The following is a 19,154-nucleotide window of genomic DNA, read 5'->3' as shown; positions in this document are numbered from 1 at the left end:
GCGGCCCTGAGCCGCTTCATCTCATGCCTCGGTGAACGAGGACTCCCTCTCTACCGACTCCTGAAGAAGACCGACCATTTTGTGTGGACCGCCGAGGCCTAGGAGGCGCTTGACCGGCTCAGGCACATCCTGACGAAGGCCCCGATCCTGGTCCCACCGACCGACGGGGAGCCACTCCTGCTCTACATCGCGGCAACCACCCAGGTGGTTAGCGCTGCTCTAGTGGTGGAGCGAGAGGAGGAGGGACACGCCCTCAAGGTGCAGTGCCTGGTGTACTTCGTCAGCGAGGTCTTGTCCGAATCCAAGGCCCGCTACCCCCCAAATCCAGAAGCTCATATACGCAGTCCTCATCATGAAGAGGAAGCTACGCCACTACTTCACCTCCCACCCGGTGACGGTCGTGTCATCGTTCCCCCTCGGCGAGGTGATCCGGAATCAAGACGCCACAGGACGAATCGCGAAGTGGGCGCTCGAGCTTATGGACTAGGGCATCACCTACGCCCCCCGGGCAGCCATCAAGTCCCAGGTACTTACCAACTTTGTCGCGGAATGGACGGAGATCCACATGCCATCAGCACCAGAGAAGCAGGAGCACTGGACGATGTATTTCGATGGGTCGCTGATGAAATCTCGCGCCGGAGTGGGCCTGGTTTTCATCTCCCCCCTCGGCGTGCGCATGAGGTACATGATCCACCTCCATTTCCCCGCATCTAACAATGTCGCCAAGTATGGGGCTCTCCTCAACGGGATTCATATCGCCATCGAGCTGGGCATCGGACGGCTGGACATCCGAGGCGACTCTCAGCTAGTCGTCGAGCAATTCATGAAGGAGTGGAGCTGCCACGATCCCAAGATGGCAGCGTACTGCAACGAAGTCCGCAAGCTCGAGGACAAGTTTGATGGTCTGGAGCTCAACCACGTTGCGAGACGCTTCAACGAGGCAGCTGACGAGTTGGCAAAGGCGGCGTCCGGCCGGAAGCCAGTCCTTGATGGCGTCTTTATCAGTGACCAGCATAAGCCTCGATCCGCTACAAGGAGCCAGGAGAGGTCGGCAACACGCCACCTGTCCCGGACTCGAGAGCTAACCCGGGAGAGGTTGGCAATGCGCCACCTGTCCCGGACTCGGAGGCCGACTCCTCCGACCCCGAGGTCATGGAAATCGATGCGGATCCAGCAGAGGGGCCCGACCCCCTACCTGACTGGAGAACCCCGTACCTCGATTACCTCATCCGCGAGTTGCTCCTGATGGACAAGACAGAGGCGCGAAAGATCACCCGCCGTGCCAAATCCTTCATCATCATCGACCAAGATCTCTACAAGCGGAGCCATAACGGCATCCTGCAACACTGCATCCTGACCGAGCAGGGAAAGGCGTTACTCCAGGACATCCACACCGGAGCCTGCGGCCACCACGCCGCACCAAGAACCCTCGTCAGGAATGCCTTCCGATAGGGCTTCTACTAGCCGACGGCGGTAGCCAACGCCACCAGCGTAGTGCGCACCTGCAAAGGGTGCTAGTTATTCGCGCGACAAACCCATCCGCCCGCCCAAGCACTCCAGACCATCTCCATCACGTGGCCCTTTGCTGTCTGGGGTCTGGACCTCATCGGGTCCTTCAAGAAGGCGCCCGGGGGCTTCACCCACCTGCTCATCGCCGTCGACAAGTCCTTGAAGTGGATCAAGGCACGACCGGTTGCGCATATCAAGTCCGAGCAGGCGATGCAATTTTTCACCGACATCATCCATCACTTCGGAGTCCCCAACTCCATCATCATGGACAACGGCACGCAGTTCACTAGGAAGAAATTCCTCAAGTTCTGCGATGACCACCACATTCCCTGCACGAACGGACAGGTCGAGCGGGCTAGTGGCATGATACTCCAGGGTCTCAAGCCACGGATCTTCGACCGCCTCAACAAGTTCAGCGGTCGATGGGTTGCAGAGCTCCACGCGGTCCTATGGAGCCTGAGGACGACCCCCAGCAGGGCAACTGGCTTCACCCCGTTCTCATGGTCTATGGGTCCGAGGCAATCCTCCCCACCGACCTGGAGTATGGGTCGCCGAGGGTCAGGGCGTACGATGAACAAGGGAACCAAACATCTCTCGAGGATGCGCAAGACCAGCTCGACGAAGCACATGATGTGGCCCAGCTGCACTCGACCAAGTACCAGCAAGCTTTGTGACGGTATCACAGCCGTAAGGTACGGGGTCGGGCCTACAACGTCGGCGACCTGGTGCTCCGCCTCGTTCAAGACAACAGAGGTCGGCCCAAGCTGACCCCTCTGTGGGAAGGTCCTTTCGTCATCGTGCAAGTACTGTGGCCAGGCACGTACAAGATAGTGACCCCCGACGGGCAGATCTTCACCAACGCTTGGAACATCGAGCAGCTAAGATGTTTCTACCCTTAGCTATTATTTCCAAGTTTATACATACATACTTCTGTCATCTTTTAGTTTGTGAAAAAGGGGCTGTTTTGAGTTGCCTTCGCTAAAGTTTCATCCCAAGCTTAGGGATATCCGACCCTGGCTCAACCCCAGGGTTGCATATCCCACGGGGGCTATCAAGGGCCCCGGCCCAAGACACTTGCCGTCTTCTCAAAACACCATTTTTTCAAACCGACCCTCTTCCAAAACATTTGGGCGTGAAAAGAAAGGAGTGCACGAATGACGCCCGGGCAAGATCGATCGGACTATGAGAAACCTACGCCCCAGCGGCTACGGTGCCTTTGCTCATCAACGCTTCCTGACGCATCCGACTCACGCTCTGATCTTTCCAAACCCAAAAAATAGAAAGAGGATCAAAAACTTTTTCTGAAAATTTTCATAAACTAAAAAGGCCTCTGTGGCCATCACAAAAGCAAGTTCAGAATCACTTAACCTATTTACATATTTTTGGGCAGCTTGGCCCGATACAGCTAGCTCATCCCCGGGTCCTCTGGCGGGATTGCCTGATCCTCCAGGAGCTTCGCCAAGGCCTCCGCTGGATTGAGCACCGACGCGTCGATCTCGTCCAGCTCGGCATCAGAGTAGCCAGAGGCGTACCCCCCGCTCATCGTGGCGAAGTTGATGTTGGAGTAGTGAGAGCCGAAGACGCCGAAGGCCCACCTCACGTCGACATGGAGCGCCTCCCGAGCGATCTTACGGGCCCGCCGGTACGCCCTGAGGACACAAGCCGCCAGCATGCTCGTCCCCTCCTCTTGGACCACACTGAGGTCCTCACAAATGATGCGAACGGCGTCCCGCAGAATTGCGTGCTCGACGTGCTCCGCATCGGCGGCGTCCCTCAGCCGGGGGAGGTCGGCCTCAAGACATGTCTAGAAAAGCTCGCCAAGTCAGAAACCAGCACAACGCTGCAAACAAGAGGACAACGAAAGCCTTAACCTCAGATTGGGTCCTCAGCAGACGTTCCCGGTCAAGCCCTTGGGACACAGCGGTTTGAAGCCCCTGCATCTATGAATGGTGCCGACTGACATCTGCCCCAAGGTCGGCCGCCACCTTTTCAGCCTCAACCTTCCGGCCCGCCTCGAGGTCGCGCTCCTGCCGAGCCGTGTGCCGCTCAAGCTGGATGCGCTCAACGGTTTTCTAAAGGGCCTCATGCTCCTTCCTCAACCGTGCAAGCTCCTCGGCATCACGACGGGCCTCCTTGGCAGTGGCCCAAAACTTGTCCTCCGCCCTTTGCGTGCCCTCCCGCACCTCCTGCTCCCGCGCCCGCAGGTCGGCAGCGTTCTGCTAGGCGGCGGCGAGCTGCCCGGTTAGCTCCCCGATCCGCCGCACCTCCCTGGTGAAGCACTCCCAGACCCCTCGCTCACGCCGAAGGAACTCGAACTTCCCCCGGCTGCATTCCTGGAGGGCCTGCAAAATGATTTACGCTCAGTAGCCGTCAAGAGAAAAAGGGGACGGAGAAATGAAAGAAAAATAACCATCAAGGAGAACACCGTACCTAACCGCTGGGAACAACAACGCCATCCAGCTTCCCTATCACGGATGACAGGGCGTCACGGACGTCTTTGAGTCTGCCCTGCACCTCCTGCCATCTTTTCTGCTCCTTGACATCATCCAGCACGAAGCGGGGCCTCTGTGGATCCTCACGGGACATCCAGCGCATGGTCGGCCCTCCCCACGTGTTGGGGTCACGACCAAGCAGGACGAGGGCATGGGAGGACTCTCCGACCAGCCCTGACGCTGTCCTCCCCATCGTTGACGCCGGGGGAGGCGCCACCATCTCCGCCACCGCCGCAATCCCCGTCGTCGCCGCCGGTGTAGGCACCACCATCCCCGTCGTCACTGCCGGGGCCGATGCCGCCATCTCCGCCACTACCGCCGTCTCCGTCATCACCACTGAGGTAGGCGCCGCTGCCTCCACCACCGCTGCCGTTTCCACCGCCGTCGCTGCCGCCTCCGTGACCGGCACCTTGGATGCTGACGCCTCCCCCACCGGCTCCTCCTCCGCCTCATCATCAAGGTTTATCACCTCATCAGACGGAGGAACCCCAGGGGCAGCATCTTGTCCCGCAGAAGATGGAACAGGGGTCGGTCCCTGCTCCGTGCCCAACTGCGGCACCCTTTTTCCAGTCGCCGCCGCAAAGGCTGCCTCCGTAAGAGGCACCGCGGCTTCTCCAACGACACCACTGTTGGAGGTATGCCCTAGAGGCAATCATAGAGATGATGATATTCCATTTGTATCCATGATTTGTATATTGTGTTCATTGAATATCCATTAAAGGCTACTTGAATTGATTTGCAATTATGTGAATTGTATGTGAAACTCTTTACTTGTATGGTTATTCTAAAGTTGTCCCTAGTCGGAGTTCATGTGAGGACACACATGAATATTAGACTAGCACATGTATTAGTTGATGACTATGTTTCACAAGTCATGGACATGGAGATGTTGAACTAATAATGTGGACACATGTGGAGACATGTGTTAGGACTGACCCAACACGAGAAGTAGTTCTCTCTTTAGACAACATATACGCTTTGTCCTTAGACCTGAGATTGTCGCATGTATTCTAGATGTGGATCGACCTACTTAGGGGCTATCAAACGCTACGCTGTAACAGGGTAGTTATAAAGGTAGCTTTCGGGTTTGTCAAGAAGCATGCTATGAGGCATGGTCAATCAAGAAGGGATTTGCCCCTCTCTGATTGAGAGTGATATCTCTGGGCCCCTCGAGTGATCGGATCCGAAAATGCATGGCCATGCTACATACGGTTAAGAGTTAACCTACAAAGGGATTCCGAATCACAGGATCGAGAAAGAGCGGTCGGCTTGAAGCTAGACCAAATATCGTGAGGCAAAGGGAATAGCATGTATATTATGTTGTGATGGTTCGTCTGATATGATCTTCGTGTGCGTATAGGAGTTGACACGTCTTGCTAGAGGCCGCTACCGACTATTGGGCCGAGTAGGAGTACTCGGGCCATGTCTATACGTATCCGAACCGATAGGGTCACACACTTAAGGGGCTGGAAGCCCAATTCGGATCTGATCCGAGTTGGATTAGGTTTAGGAGTACTAATGGGCCTCGGATCCAGAGGCCCATCAGGAACCTCTATAAATAGAGGGGTGGGGGCGCCCTAGGGTTTACACCTTTTTGGCAAAACACGGCTGCCGCGCCTCCCACGCCCTCGCCTGTTGCAACTCGCGGATCTAGCAATCCGGCTTGCGACGCTTCCTCCCTGCACGTGTGGATACCTTGGAGGTGTTGCGCCTGCAGCACTTGGACGAGCCGCCGACGAGCCGACGACGAGCCGCGGTACCGGAGGCGATCTTGCTGTGCACGTGGACGAGCTGCTGAGGAGCTGCTGGACGTGATCGACTACGTACGACTACGTTGATCGACTACGTACGACTACGTGATCGTCTTCACTGCATCGACGCATATCTACATCTTCCGCACCAGTAGTGCGTCGAGTGGTAATCCCGTGATCCTTATACGGCAGTTCTTCCTGGTTATACGCGGTAGAAATTTTGATTTGCGCTAGTGTAGCCTACCTCGTATCCCGACAACCACTGCTCGCTCCCGACAGGGTCACGGTTGACCCCGCGGAGGCGGTCGACACCTGGAGGACCTTCTCCGGCGCCAGTGGCAGGACGAAGTCTCGAGGAGCAGCACTGCGAGATGACGACAACTTCATCAGAAGTGGCTCGATGCTAGGAAAGGAATAAGGTGCGCGAGAACTTTCCACTTACCTTGCCGCAGTGCGAGGGCGGCCGGCGCGCTTCGCCTCCGAGCTCGACGCCGACCTCGGGACATCCGATAGCGGCCGCTTGCCACTACCCCTCTGCCCGTGCGACGCAAACAGAGGGTCGGGAGTCAATCCGGTCAACTCCTGAGGTGCATCCCTCACCGACTCCTGGGGCGCGGCCCCCAAGCCCTACGGGGTCGAACCCTAGGCGGGCGGTCTGCTCGACCTCTCCCCCGTGGCCAGTTGTGGGGGCTGGTCCCGAATGACGAGCGCGCTCGGCACGAAGGCCGGAACATAACCGTCCTCCTCCTCCTCCTCAGTTTCATCTTTCTCATCTTCATCATCATCATTGTCGTCATCGTCTGACATGACCGCGTCCCTTCGCCGCCTTTGGAACTCCTTCGTGGACCTCTTCCACTTCCTCGCCATCTCTTTGTCTTTCCTCCTCTTCTGCTTTTCGACGAGGAGACGGTTTTGCTGCCACCGCGCGGTGTCCTCTGGCACCGGCGAGCACGAGGTCATGACCTGGTTCAGCTCACCCTGCAGATTCAAAACTCCGCGTCAGAATGGCGAACCAGGAAATGCAAGAAAGAAGAATGAGAGTGCAAAATTCTCACCAGTAGGACGAAGTCCTCGTCCGAGCGCATCGGAGGGTGACCCGGCACCGGGTAAACGATGTCCCTGTCGTCCAGCGCCTCCTGGACGCGCTGCTCAATCTCGGCGGTGGCAAGCACACCCGTCGTAAGGACGGTGCCCTTGGTCGCCATGCCGGGAACCATATCGCCAAGCGCGCGGGCCCGGAGCATCAGTGGCGCCACCCTCCGAGCGTGGTAAACCCTGATAAATCCAGCCCCGGTCAGGCCCTCCTCCTTCAAGCGGTTGATGGCCTGAAGAAGACCGGCGATGTGCTTCTTCTCCTTTTCAACCCGACCATACGACCAGTGATCCGGTGCTGCCGCAATGACACAGCCGGTGAACTCCAGCAAGGGGGACTTGAGGCAGTTCTTCACATAGAACCACTGCTGGTGCCACCCCTTGTGGGACGCCATGATCTTCATCACCATGTACTCCTTAGCACAGTTCTGACGGAGGTGGATGCCGGCACACCCCATCGGCACCAAAACCACCCGCACCTGGATCCCCCTCTTCTCGATCTTGTGATGCAGGCTGACCGTGAAGAAGTATTTCCAGAGCGAGAAGTTGGGCTCGATCCCTAGGTACCCTTCACACAGCGCGACGAATGCCGCAATGTGCTAGATCCCATTGGGGTTGAGGTGCTACAGCTCGAGCCCGTAGTAGTGCAGTAGCCCACGAAAGAAAGAGGCTCGGCGGAGTCGTGAACCCCCTCTCATAGAAGTGCGCGAACGAGATGACGTATCCATTATCCGGCTGCGGCGCATCCTGTTGGAGGTATGCCCTAGAGGCAATCATAGAGATGATGATATTCCATTTGTATCCATGATTTGTATATTGTGTTCATTGAATATCCATTAAAGGCTACTTGAATTGATTTGCAATTATGTGAATTGTATGTGAAACTCTTTACTTGTATGGTTATTCTAAAGTTGTCCCTAGTCGGAGTTCATGTGAGGACACACATGAATATTAGACTAGCACATGTATTAGTTGATGACTATGTTTCACAAGTCATGGACATGGAGATGTTGAACTAATAATGTGGACACATGTGGAGACATGTGTTAGGACTGACCCAACACGAGAAGTAGTTCTCTCTTTAGACAACATATACGCTTTGTCCTTAGACCTGAGATTGTCGCATGTATTCTAGATGTGGATCGACCTACTTAGGGGCTATCAAACGCTACGCCGTAACAGGGTAGTTATAAAGGTAGCTTTCGGGTTTGTCAAGAAGCATGCTATGAGACATGGTCAATCAAGAAGGGATTTGCCCCTCTCTGATTGAGAGTGATATCTCTAGGCCCCTCGAGTGATCGGATCCGAAAATGCATGGCCATGCTACGTACGGTTAAGAGTTAACCTACAAAGGGATTCCGAATCACAGGATCGAGAAAGAGCGGTCGGCTTGAAGCTAGACCAAATATCGTGAGGCAAAGGGAATAGCTTGTATATTATGTTGTGATGGTTCGTCTGATATGATCTTCGTGTGCGTATAGGAGTTGGCACGTCTTGCTAGAGGCTGCTACCGACTATTGGGCCGAGTAGGAGTACTCGGGCCATGTCTATACGTTTCCGAACCCATAGGGTCACACACTTAAGGGGCTGGAAGCCCAATTCGGATCTGATCCGAGTTGGATTAGATTTAGGAGTACTAATGGGCCTCGGATCCAGAGGCCCATCAGGAACCTCTATAAATAGAGGGGTGGGGGCGCCCTAGGGTTTACACTTTTTGGCGAAACACACCTGCCGCGCCTCCCACGCCCTCGCCTGTTGCAACTCGCGGATCTAGCAATCCGGCTTGCGACGCTTCCTCCCTGCACGTGTGGATACCTTGGAGGTGTTGCGCCTGCAGCACTTGGACGAGCCGTCGACGAACCGACGACGAGCCGCGGTACCGGAGGCGATCTTGCTGTGCACGTGGACGAGCTGCTGAGGAGCTGCTGGACGTGATCGACTACGTACGACTACGTTGATCGACTACGTACGACTACGTGATCGTCTTCACTGCATCGACGCATATCTACATCTTCCGCACCAGTAGTGCGTCGAGTGGTAATCCCGTGATCCTTATACGGCAGTTCTTCCTGATTATACGCGGTAGAAATTTTGATTTGCGCTAGTGTAGCCTACCTCGTATCCCAACAGTGGTATCAGAGCCGTAGCTGCTTAGTTTTGGATTCGGGATGTGTGCATATGGAGATATGCGAGTTCTCTGTTTGATCTATGTCCTGATTTCGTGCCCTTGCTGCAATGGTAGTGTAACGACATACTCCTACAGGTCGGTTTCCGCCATCGGAGTTAAGTGATACACGTAAATCCAGTTGCAGTGAGATAAGATCAATATGATTGGTTGAATCGAGATCCAGGGTCATACGCCAGACGCATTAGATGTGCTATAGTAGATGGGATCTACTGCCGGGGTCGGGATTTTTGCCGTATGCGTATGCTTCGGTAAATCAGCCGTAACTTTTCGGTACGATCTCGGATCGGGGCGATTTTTATACGAAAATTGATCTAGAGAAAAAGTTACACATGAAATTCAACGGCTTAGCCATTTTCGGCGAAATTAGATTTTCCCAAATTCGGCTTGGAAGATGGAGTTTCGGGCCTCCGAAGTTTGGAACGTTAGGGCGCCTAACTCTCTTTTGCAGGATGTATGTATGTATCTTGTGATCAGTATGGCCCCCTTGTGTATGTGATGCATGTGTGTAACTCATTCGTGACCTGCGTGTCGCGCGTATGGCAACACGGCAGGAGCCATATGTGTTGTCACTTTATTGTATTTAATGGTCTGCGTACCAATCTGTGATGATCCAAGCAACTATGTAATCTTCATTACTAGATTCTTTACTAGCTATTAGGCGTAATAGCATGCTCTAGTTCTTGGAGGACTCATCACCAGAAGGATGGCGCACATGGAACATGGAGATGGAGATCACCATGGTGAACAGGTTCTATGGAGATGGAGATCACCATATGAAAACGGGTCATACTGTGTCACAAGCTGTGTGAATGCTATTCTGTTTATGTTTTACTTTCTGCATGCTGTGATGTTAGAAGTAGAACGATCCCTCACAAAGTTTAAGTTAGTATGCCCTCCCAACTAAAACTTGCACCGTCCCATGTCTTGTACAATTAGTGGTGGGTCTATGAAATTAGGGTGCCACTAGTTTTCCTTGACTAGACGGGTTTGTGTCGGACACTTACACGCATAAGGGTTGGTTTGCTTAACAAGGTCATCTTAACGGTTAAGGACCTTGGGGCATAAAGGTTGGGTGCCGAGACATAGAGATGTCACCCAACAACAGGAGTCATATGTGATATGATTAGCAAAAGTTGCTTACCGATCTACCTCGTTTGCTAGCGGTGATGCTAAAGCTCACTAGTGGACTTGTTAGTTGTGGATCCTGAATCACTAAGTTTCAATAGAGGGATATTGATTTTAGTGGGAGTAGATTCTGTTAAAATAGTTTAATGTGATTTGCTCTATCATGGATACGTTTGTCTTAGTGTATTTTGCATTACTTTGTTGTAGATTAAATGGCACCTAGCAGCACTACACCGTTTGCTTTGCGTTCGGTCCTTGAGAAGGACAAGTTGAATGGAACAAATTACTCGGATTGGATCCGCAACCTGAGAATTGTTCTCAGGGCTGAGAAAAAGGAAGATGTTCTAGACAACCCACTACCAGAAGAACCTGCTGATGATGCACCCGCTGCTGCTAAGAATGCTTACAAGAAGGCATGTGATGCTAACCTTGAAGTAAGCTGCCTTATGCTTGCTTGCATGGAACCTGAGCTGCAGATGCAGTTCGAAACAAACCATGAGGCGCACGATATGATCATGGCGCTTAGAGACATGTTCCAAACACAGGCCAGGACTGAAAGGTTCAATGTGTCTAAGGCCTTTGTTGAGAGCAAGCTAGCAGAAGGCGCAGCAGTAGGACCACACGTAATCAAGATAGTTGGTTACACTCAACGGTTGGAGAAGCTGGGCTTCCCACTGGGCCAAGAGTTGGCCACTGATTTCATTCTTTCGTCTCTTCCGCCTAGCTATGGGAACTTCATCTCGAACTACCATATGCATGGGACGGAGAAGGGTCTGAATGAGCTGTGTGGCATGCTTAAAACAGCAGAGGCTGACATCAAGAAAAGCGCTAGTACCAGCCATGTGATGGCGATATAGAACAAGCCTAGCTTCAAGAAGAAGGGCAATTCTTGGAAGAAGAAGGGCAAGGCTGGAACGTCCAAGCCAAACCCAACGCCCAAGGTTAAAGCTGGACCTGGACCTGCTCCAGACAAGGAGTGCTTTTACTGTCATGAACTTGGTCACTGGAAGAGAAACTGCAAGCAGTACCTAACTTCCTTGAAGAATGGCGGAAGTAAGAGTAATTCTACCTCAGGTACGCTTGTTGTTAATGTTATAGACAACATATTTCTCGCTGATACAATTATTAATTCTTGGGTATTTGATACCGGATCGGTTGCTCATATTTGCAATTCGATGCAGGGAATGATAAGAAATAGAAGCGTGGAAAGAGGAGAAGTTGATTTCCGCGTGGGCAATAATGCAAGAGTTGCTGCTTTGACCGTCGGGACGATGCAACTCCACCTCCCGTCAGGATTTATTATGGAGTTGAATAATTGTTATTTTGTTCCTAGTTTAAGTCGAAACATTTTATCTCCTTCATGCTTGATGGAGGATGGTTATTCATTTGCGAGTGAAAACAATGGTTGTGTGATCTCTAAGAATAATATGTTTATGGCTTTTGCACCCATTGTGAATGGATTATTTGTTTTAAATCTTGATGGTTCACCTGTCTGTAATATAAGTGCTAAAAGGCCTCGGCCTAATGATTTGAGTCCTACCTACTTGTGGCATTGTCGTTTGGGTCATATAAGTGACAAGCGCATGAAGAACCTCCATTCTGATGGACTTCTAACTTCGTTTGATTTTGAATCATACGAGACATGTGAGGCTTGCTTGCTAGGCAAGATGACCAAGACGCCTTTCATAGGATTTCCTGAGAGAGCAGTAGACTTGTTGGAACTCGTACATAGTGATGTATGCGGACCAATGAGCACGACGGCTAGAGGAGGATTCCAATACTTCATAACTTTCACTGATGATTTTAGTAGATATGGCTATGTCTACTTGATGAGGCACAAGTCTGAGACCTTTGAAAAGTTCAAGGAATTTCAGAATGAAGTTGAAAATCAGCGTGGCAAGAAAATTAAGGCCTTACGATCTGATCGTGGAGGCGAGTATTTGAGCCACGAGTTTAGCAATCATCTAAAGAGTTGCGGAATTGTTCCACAACTTACGCCGCCTGGAACACCTCAGAGAAACGGTGTGTCCGAGCGACGTAATCGAACTTTGTTAGACATGGTTCGATCAATGATGAGCCTGTCGGACCTACCGTTGTCATTTTGGGGATACGCTCTAGAAACAGCAGCTTTCACACTTAATAGGGTACCATCTAAATCCGTAGTTAAGACACCATATGAGATGTGGACTGGAAAGGTTCCTAGTTTGTCTTTTCTAAAGATTTGGGGATGTGAAGTGTTTGTCAAGCGACTTCAGTCGGACAAGATCACACCCAAGTCGGATAAGTGCATTTTCGTGGGATATCCAAAGGAAACTTTGGGATATTATTTCTACAACCGATCAGAAGGCAAAGTGTTTGTCGCTCGGAACGGGGTTTTCCTAGAGAAAGAGTTTCTCAAAGGAGAAAAGAGTGGAAAGACAGTGCATCTTGAAGAAGTTCAAGATGAGCCAATCGGGCAAGAATCAATGAGTGATGCTAACGTAGCAGAACAAGTTGAGATACCCATGGCAAGAGAAGCACCGCCACAACCACGAAGGTCGGCAAGGCTCCGCGAAATGCGGGAAATATTATTGTTGGACAATGATGAGCCTGCGACATATGCAGAAGCAATGATGGACCCAGACTCCGAAAAATGGCAGAGTGCCATGCAATCCGAAATAGAGTCCATGGGAGACAATCAAGTTTGGAACTTGGTTGACCCGCCTGATGGTGTTAAAGCCATAGAGTGCAAGTGGATCTATAAGAAGAAAAAGGACATGGATGGAAATGTTCACATCTATAAAGCACGACTTGTCGCAAAAGGTTTTCGACAAGTTCAAGGAGTTGACTACGACGAGACCTTCTCGCCCGTAGTGATGCTTAAGTCCATTCGGATTATTCTAGCTATAGCTGCATATTTCGATTATGAGATATGGCAGATGGATGTCAAGACAGCTTTCCTGAATGGAAACCTAGCTGAGGACGTGTATATGATATAGCCCGAGGGTTTTGTCGATCCGAAAAATGCTGGAAAGGTATGCAAGCTTCAGAGATCCATTTATGGATTGAAGCAAGCATCTAGGAGTTGGAACATTCGTTTTGATGAAGTGGTCAAAGGGTTTGACTTCACCAAGAACAAAGAAGAGTCTTGTGTTTACAAGAAGGTTAGTGGGAGCTCTGTAGTATTTCTAATCTTATATGTGGATGACATATTACTGATTGGAAATAACATTCCTATGCTTGAGTCCGTAAAGACTTCACTGAAAAATAGTTTTTCGATGAAGGACTTAGGGGAAGCGGCGTATATTCTGGGTATTAAGATCTATAGAGATAGATCGAGAAGGCTTATAGGTTTGAGCCAAGATACTTATATTGACAAAGTGTTGAAGCGGTTCAGCATGGAAGAGGCAAAGAAAGGGTTCTTGCCTATGTCACATGGCATACATCTCAGCAAGACTCAGTGTCCTTCGACTGCTGATGAGCGGGATCGCATGAGTAGAGTGCCATATGCCTCGGCTATTGGATCTATCATGTATGCAATGATAAGTACTCGCCCAGATGTTTCATATGCGCTAAGTATGACAAGCAGACACCAATCTGATCCAGGTGAGAGTCACTGGACAGCGGTGAAAAACATTCTTAAGTACTTGAGAAGGACTAAAGATATGTTCCTCGTCTATGGAGGTCAGGAGGAGCTCGTTGTAACAGGTTACACCGATGCTAGTTTCCAAACCGATAGAGATGATTCAAAGTCACAATCAGGATTTGTGTTCACGCTAAATGGTGGTGCTGTTAGTTGGAAGAGTTCCAAGCAGGAGACGATGGCCGATTCTACGACAGAAGCCGAGTACATCGCGGCTTCGGAAGCCGCGAAGGAAGGTGTTTGGATAAGGAATTTCCTCATTGAGCTTGGTGTGTTCCCGAATGCGTCCAGCCCATTGAATCTCTACTGTGATAATAATGGGGCAATTGCGCAAGCAAAGGAGCCAAGGAACCACCAGAAGAACAAACACGTAATGCGGCGATTTCATCTCATTCGAGACTTCGTTAACCGGGGTGAGATCAAGATATGCAAAATACACACGGATCTGAACATTTCTGATCCGTTGACAAAACCACTCCCGCAGGCTAAGCATGATGCGCATGTAAGAGCTATGGGTATTAGGTACCTTCTAGATTGACTCTAGTGCAAGTGGGAGACTGTTGGAGGTATGCCCTAGAGGCAATCATAGAGATGATGATATTCCATTTGTATCCATGATTTGTATATTGTGTTCATTGAATATCCATTAAAGGCTACTTGAATTGATTTGCAATTATGTGAATTGTATGTGAAACTCTTTACTTGTATGGTTATTCTAAAGTTGTCCCTAGTCGGAGTTCATGTGAGGACACACATGAATATTAGACTAGCACATGTATTAGTTGATGACTATGTTTCACAAGTCATGGACATGGAGATGTTGAACTAATAATGTGGACACATGTGGAGACATGTGTTAGGACTGACCCAACACGAGAAGTAGTTCTCTCTTTAGACAACAAATACGCTTTGTCCTTAGACCTGAGATTGTCGCATGTATTCTAGATGTGGATCGACCTACTTAGGGGCTATCAAACGCTACGCCGTAACAGGGTAGTTATAAAGGTAGCTTTCGGGTTTGTCAAGAAGCATGCTATGAGACATGGTCAATCAAGAAGGGATTTGCCCATCTCTGATTGAGAGTGATATCTCTGGGCCCCTCGAGTGATCGGATCCGAAAATGCATGGTCATGCTACGTACGGTTAAGAGTTAACCTACAAAGGGATTCCGAATCACAGGATCGAGAAAGAGCGGTCGGCTTGAAGCTAGACCAAATATCGTGAGGCAAAGGGAATAGCATGTATATTATGTTGTGATGGTTCGTCTGATATGATCTTTGTGTGCGTATAGGAGTTGGCACGTCTTGCTAGAGGCCGCTACCGACTATTGGGCCGAGTAGGAGTACTCGGGCCATGTCTATACGTATCCGAACCCATAGGGTCACACACTTAAGGGGCTGGAAGCCCAATTCGGATCTGATCCGAGTTGGATTAGGTTTAGGAGTACTAATGGGCCTCGGATCCAGAGGCCCATCAGGAACCTCTATAAATAGAGGGGTGGGGGCGCCCTAGGGTTTACACTTTTTGGCGAAACACACCTGCCGCGCCTCCCACGCCCTCGCCTGTTGCAACTCGCGGATCTAGCAATCCGGCTTGCGACGCTTCCTCCCTGCACGTGTGGATACCTTGGAGGTGTTGCGCCTGCAGCACTTGGACGAGCCGCCGACGAACCGACGACGAGCCGCGGTACCGGAGGCGATCTTGCTGTGCACGTGGACGAGCTGCTGAGGAGCTGCTGGACGTGATCGACTACGTACGACTACGTTGATCGACTACGTACGACTACGTGATCGTCTTCACTGCATCGACGCATATCTACATCTTCCGCACCAGTAGTGCGTCGAGTGGTAATCCCGTGATCCTTATACGGCAGTTCTTCCTGGTTATACGCGGTAGAAATTTTGATTTGCGCTAGTGTAGCGTACCTCGTATCCCAACACATCCTCCCTCCCGGGGTACCACCACTCGTTCTTGGCGGTCCTCTCTCAAAGGAGGCCCTTCTTTATGAGGCCAGTGGCGCGCGCGGTGCTAAAGTTTGAGCGCATCCAGGACTCCATCGCTAAGGGAATGGAAGGCTCAACGGCGGGGGTGGAGAAATCTGCTGCGCTGGAGCGAAGGGAGGCGAAAAGTGCACAAGAAGGCAAGAAAGGCTTGAGGATGAGTGCAGGGCGGAACCGACGAGGCGGACTCCCTTGTCTTATAGGGGGGGCGCGGGAAGCAAAAGGGTCAATCCAATCGCAGTTATTGCGATGCCAGGTACACCCGTCACCCCCTGCCTTTTTTGGAAACCGCGCGCATGATCTGCTGCAAAAAACATCTCCCCCTCCCTCGTTTCGCGAGCCCAGTATTTTCTGCCACTTCGCCTCCCAGAGGGCACACGCGCGTGACTTCCTCCACGTACGGCCCGGGGCCCACCAACAGGTAAAAAAGGGATACGGAGCTGAAAATGCTCCTACGGCCCATTACGGTCCAGGGGTTCAAAGGCTGGCCCGCCATGGGTTCGACAGTCGCCCCAGGACACTCTCGAGGAAGGGGTGAGAAGGGATGGGTCCGCTAGCGGCCACCACCCAGGCAAGCAAAAGCCAAGGGTGTCCCGACCTCACGTTTGAGTTCGGACTGGCATTTAAGTTCATGGTTTTTCCCTAAAGAAAGGCAACGAGCCCCCAGATCCAATTGAATGGACCCGGGAACTATATGAATTGGCCATTCGGAATCTGGAGTATGCCACCAGCTTGGCCCGAGCCGAACCCCCCCGAACGGGGACCAGGACTCCACTCGAACTGACCCGTTCGCAGCTCAACGAGCACCACGGTTCATCCAACGAGGATAACGTGGCACGGCTCACACCCTCCATCCCAGCGAACGGGCGCTTGAGGGGTAACGATCAAAAGTTGATCTAACCACTTGATCAGTCTCCTGCAATGTGCGGGGGCTCGGGGGCTGGCATCGCAACCAACGACCACGCATGTGGTCACAATTTGGAGTCTTGGAGTAGGAGTGGTCGTCGGAACGATAGGGAATCTTCCCGAGCTGAGCCATCCTCGGAGCACCTTGCCTACCCAAACTCCACAGCCAAACCAAACGAGCGAAACTCTTTCTCCCTGATCAAATAAAGGTTGCAGAACAAACAAAGGTCCTTGACAAACAACGAATGCAGCCTCTGGAGGAGCATTTTTGCTCCACCAATGGCTCGGGGGCTACTGTTAGGGGAAAATATTAATGACCTCCTTATATTCCTTAAACAACGATCATAAGGGCCCGGGCCCACCTGCAGCGACAGTAACCTCCACCGACTTGGCACGGCTAGGGAATATTCCACTCCATCTCGCCCAACCCATGGTCCAAGGGTCGGATGCGCCTGACCCCGCGCCGCAAGGCTCCGCCTCGCCTGACCCCGGGCGCAAGGGGTCGGGCGCGAGGGGTCGAACGCGCCCGACCCCTCGCCGCACGGCTCTGTCTCGCATGACCCCAGGCGCTAGAGGTTGGGCACATCCGGACACACACGACAGAGCTTCGTCTCGCCCGAGGGAGGGCGCGGATCAGTAGACGAGGGCGCAGATCTGGTAGGCCCCACCGATCTCTCCATAAATGCAATACAGCTCTGGCACGCAGAAAGACGCCCGCGCTCCTCGACGTGACCGGCCAAAGTTTTTGGGTGGCACACTGTAGCCACGACTGCACAGGGCTACAACTGCACCGTCCTAATCCTCCCCTGTAACATTCGTTATAGGGCACTCATCGCCAACGCCGCCCGACAAAGGAGGATGCGCCGCCCAGTCTCCCGCTCGACCTGGCGGCAGGGGCGTGTTAGCCACGCCTCCCGGTCAATATGTGAGGCTAGAGAGGTCGACTGTCCTCCACGAGTGCACAACTACGGCGACCAGTCATCATCATCATCATGCATGGCTATAGCGATCGGTCGCCATTCATATCTCGCGTGCTCGGCTACGACGGCCAATCGGAGGATCGTCGATGGGGCCCAACAACAACCATCCCCCTCCAGTGGTCATGCTGACAGGAGACAGAGACCGGAAGGGAAGGCGGCAACCCCGGGGGCTCGGTCCTTCTCCCTCCGCTGTTACTTCCCTGCTTACCTTCTTCACTCCCCCTTCTGCTCCTGGCTCAATTATAACTCCTGTGCCCTCCTTACGCTATAAAAGGAGGACCAGGAGGCCCGAGACAAGGATGGCTCTCAAGCAAACCAGAGCTACTCTCCACCCACAACCCTTCCACACGAGCATCAGTGCACACCCAAAGAGATTTGGGACTAGCTTCCCTCTCTCCCCCGTTTGTAACCCCTACTGCAAACTCTGCATGAGTAACACAAGCAGTCTCCCACACTAGACGTAGGGCTATTCCTGCCCGAACCAGTATAAACCCCATGTCCTCTCGTGCAACCATCCGAGCCTTACGCGCATAGAAAACAAATTCACTTGCACGGTCTTGACCCGTGATTCTTGACAACGACAACCCCCCCCCTGGCGGTGGCCTTCGGTGGCACATTTTTGACCCAGGACTAAAGGCACTTTAGTCATGAATCCAAAGTTAACCGGGACAAAAGCACCCTACTAATAGGGAGAGCACCAACGGTGATTTAGCGTGGGGGTGGACGGCAGGGTCGTATCCAGTGGCGAGAGCCGCTAGAGACGAGGAAGGAGGGCGGGGTGGGGATGGCAACACAATGAACAAGTTCGCCAGAGTCGAAAAATGGGAGGCTGGTGGTGATTGCTGCCACGGGGCCTCGCCGAAATCGGTGGAGCAAGCTATGGGTGCTTCGGCGCTGCAACCTACACGGTTTGCTTGCGGGCGTGCGGCTACTGCGTTTCGCGTGCGTGAAGATGACCATGATGCAGAGACTAGGGTAGGGGATGGACTTGGATTAAATGGATGGATTGTAATTCGGGTGTGGACTGGCCTAAAAATGCTCGAGTGGGCTCTAGACTGCCCACTCTCACTCAAATCTTGACGGCTGAGATGTTCCTAGTGATATGCCCTATGTGCGCTATATGTCTGCTTTCTTTTACAACCAGTGTCGTGGACCGATTGTTCCTTTGTCTTTTTATTTGCGTACGAGATGGAGCTCAATAGAACTGATAAACAATCATTTCAATATTTTAGGTAGAAAAAAACAAAAATCTGTAGAATTAGTGCCAAAACTCCCCATGCTTTACTGTACTGGACCAAGACACTGGTACTAACATTTGGCTGCAATAATATCGAAACTATGAGATATAACGATAAAATGATGACTTGGTGATTCTCTCGCCTTAAAGATATGATGAAAGCCTTGCCCGCAAAAAAAAAAAGATATGATGAAAGGCTAATACCTTTCCACACAACAATTAGCTTAGCTGCCCAACCTACATGCAAGGTTT

Source organism: Setaria viridis, chromosome 3 (genome assembly GCF_005286985.2).
Source record: "Setaria viridis chromosome 3, Setaria_viridis_v4.0, whole genome shotgun sequence".
Classification (NCBI taxonomy): Eukaryota; Viridiplantae; Streptophyta; class Magnoliopsida; order Poales; family Poaceae; genus Setaria; species Setaria viridis.
Note: the sequence above shows the minus strand (reverse complement) of the source record.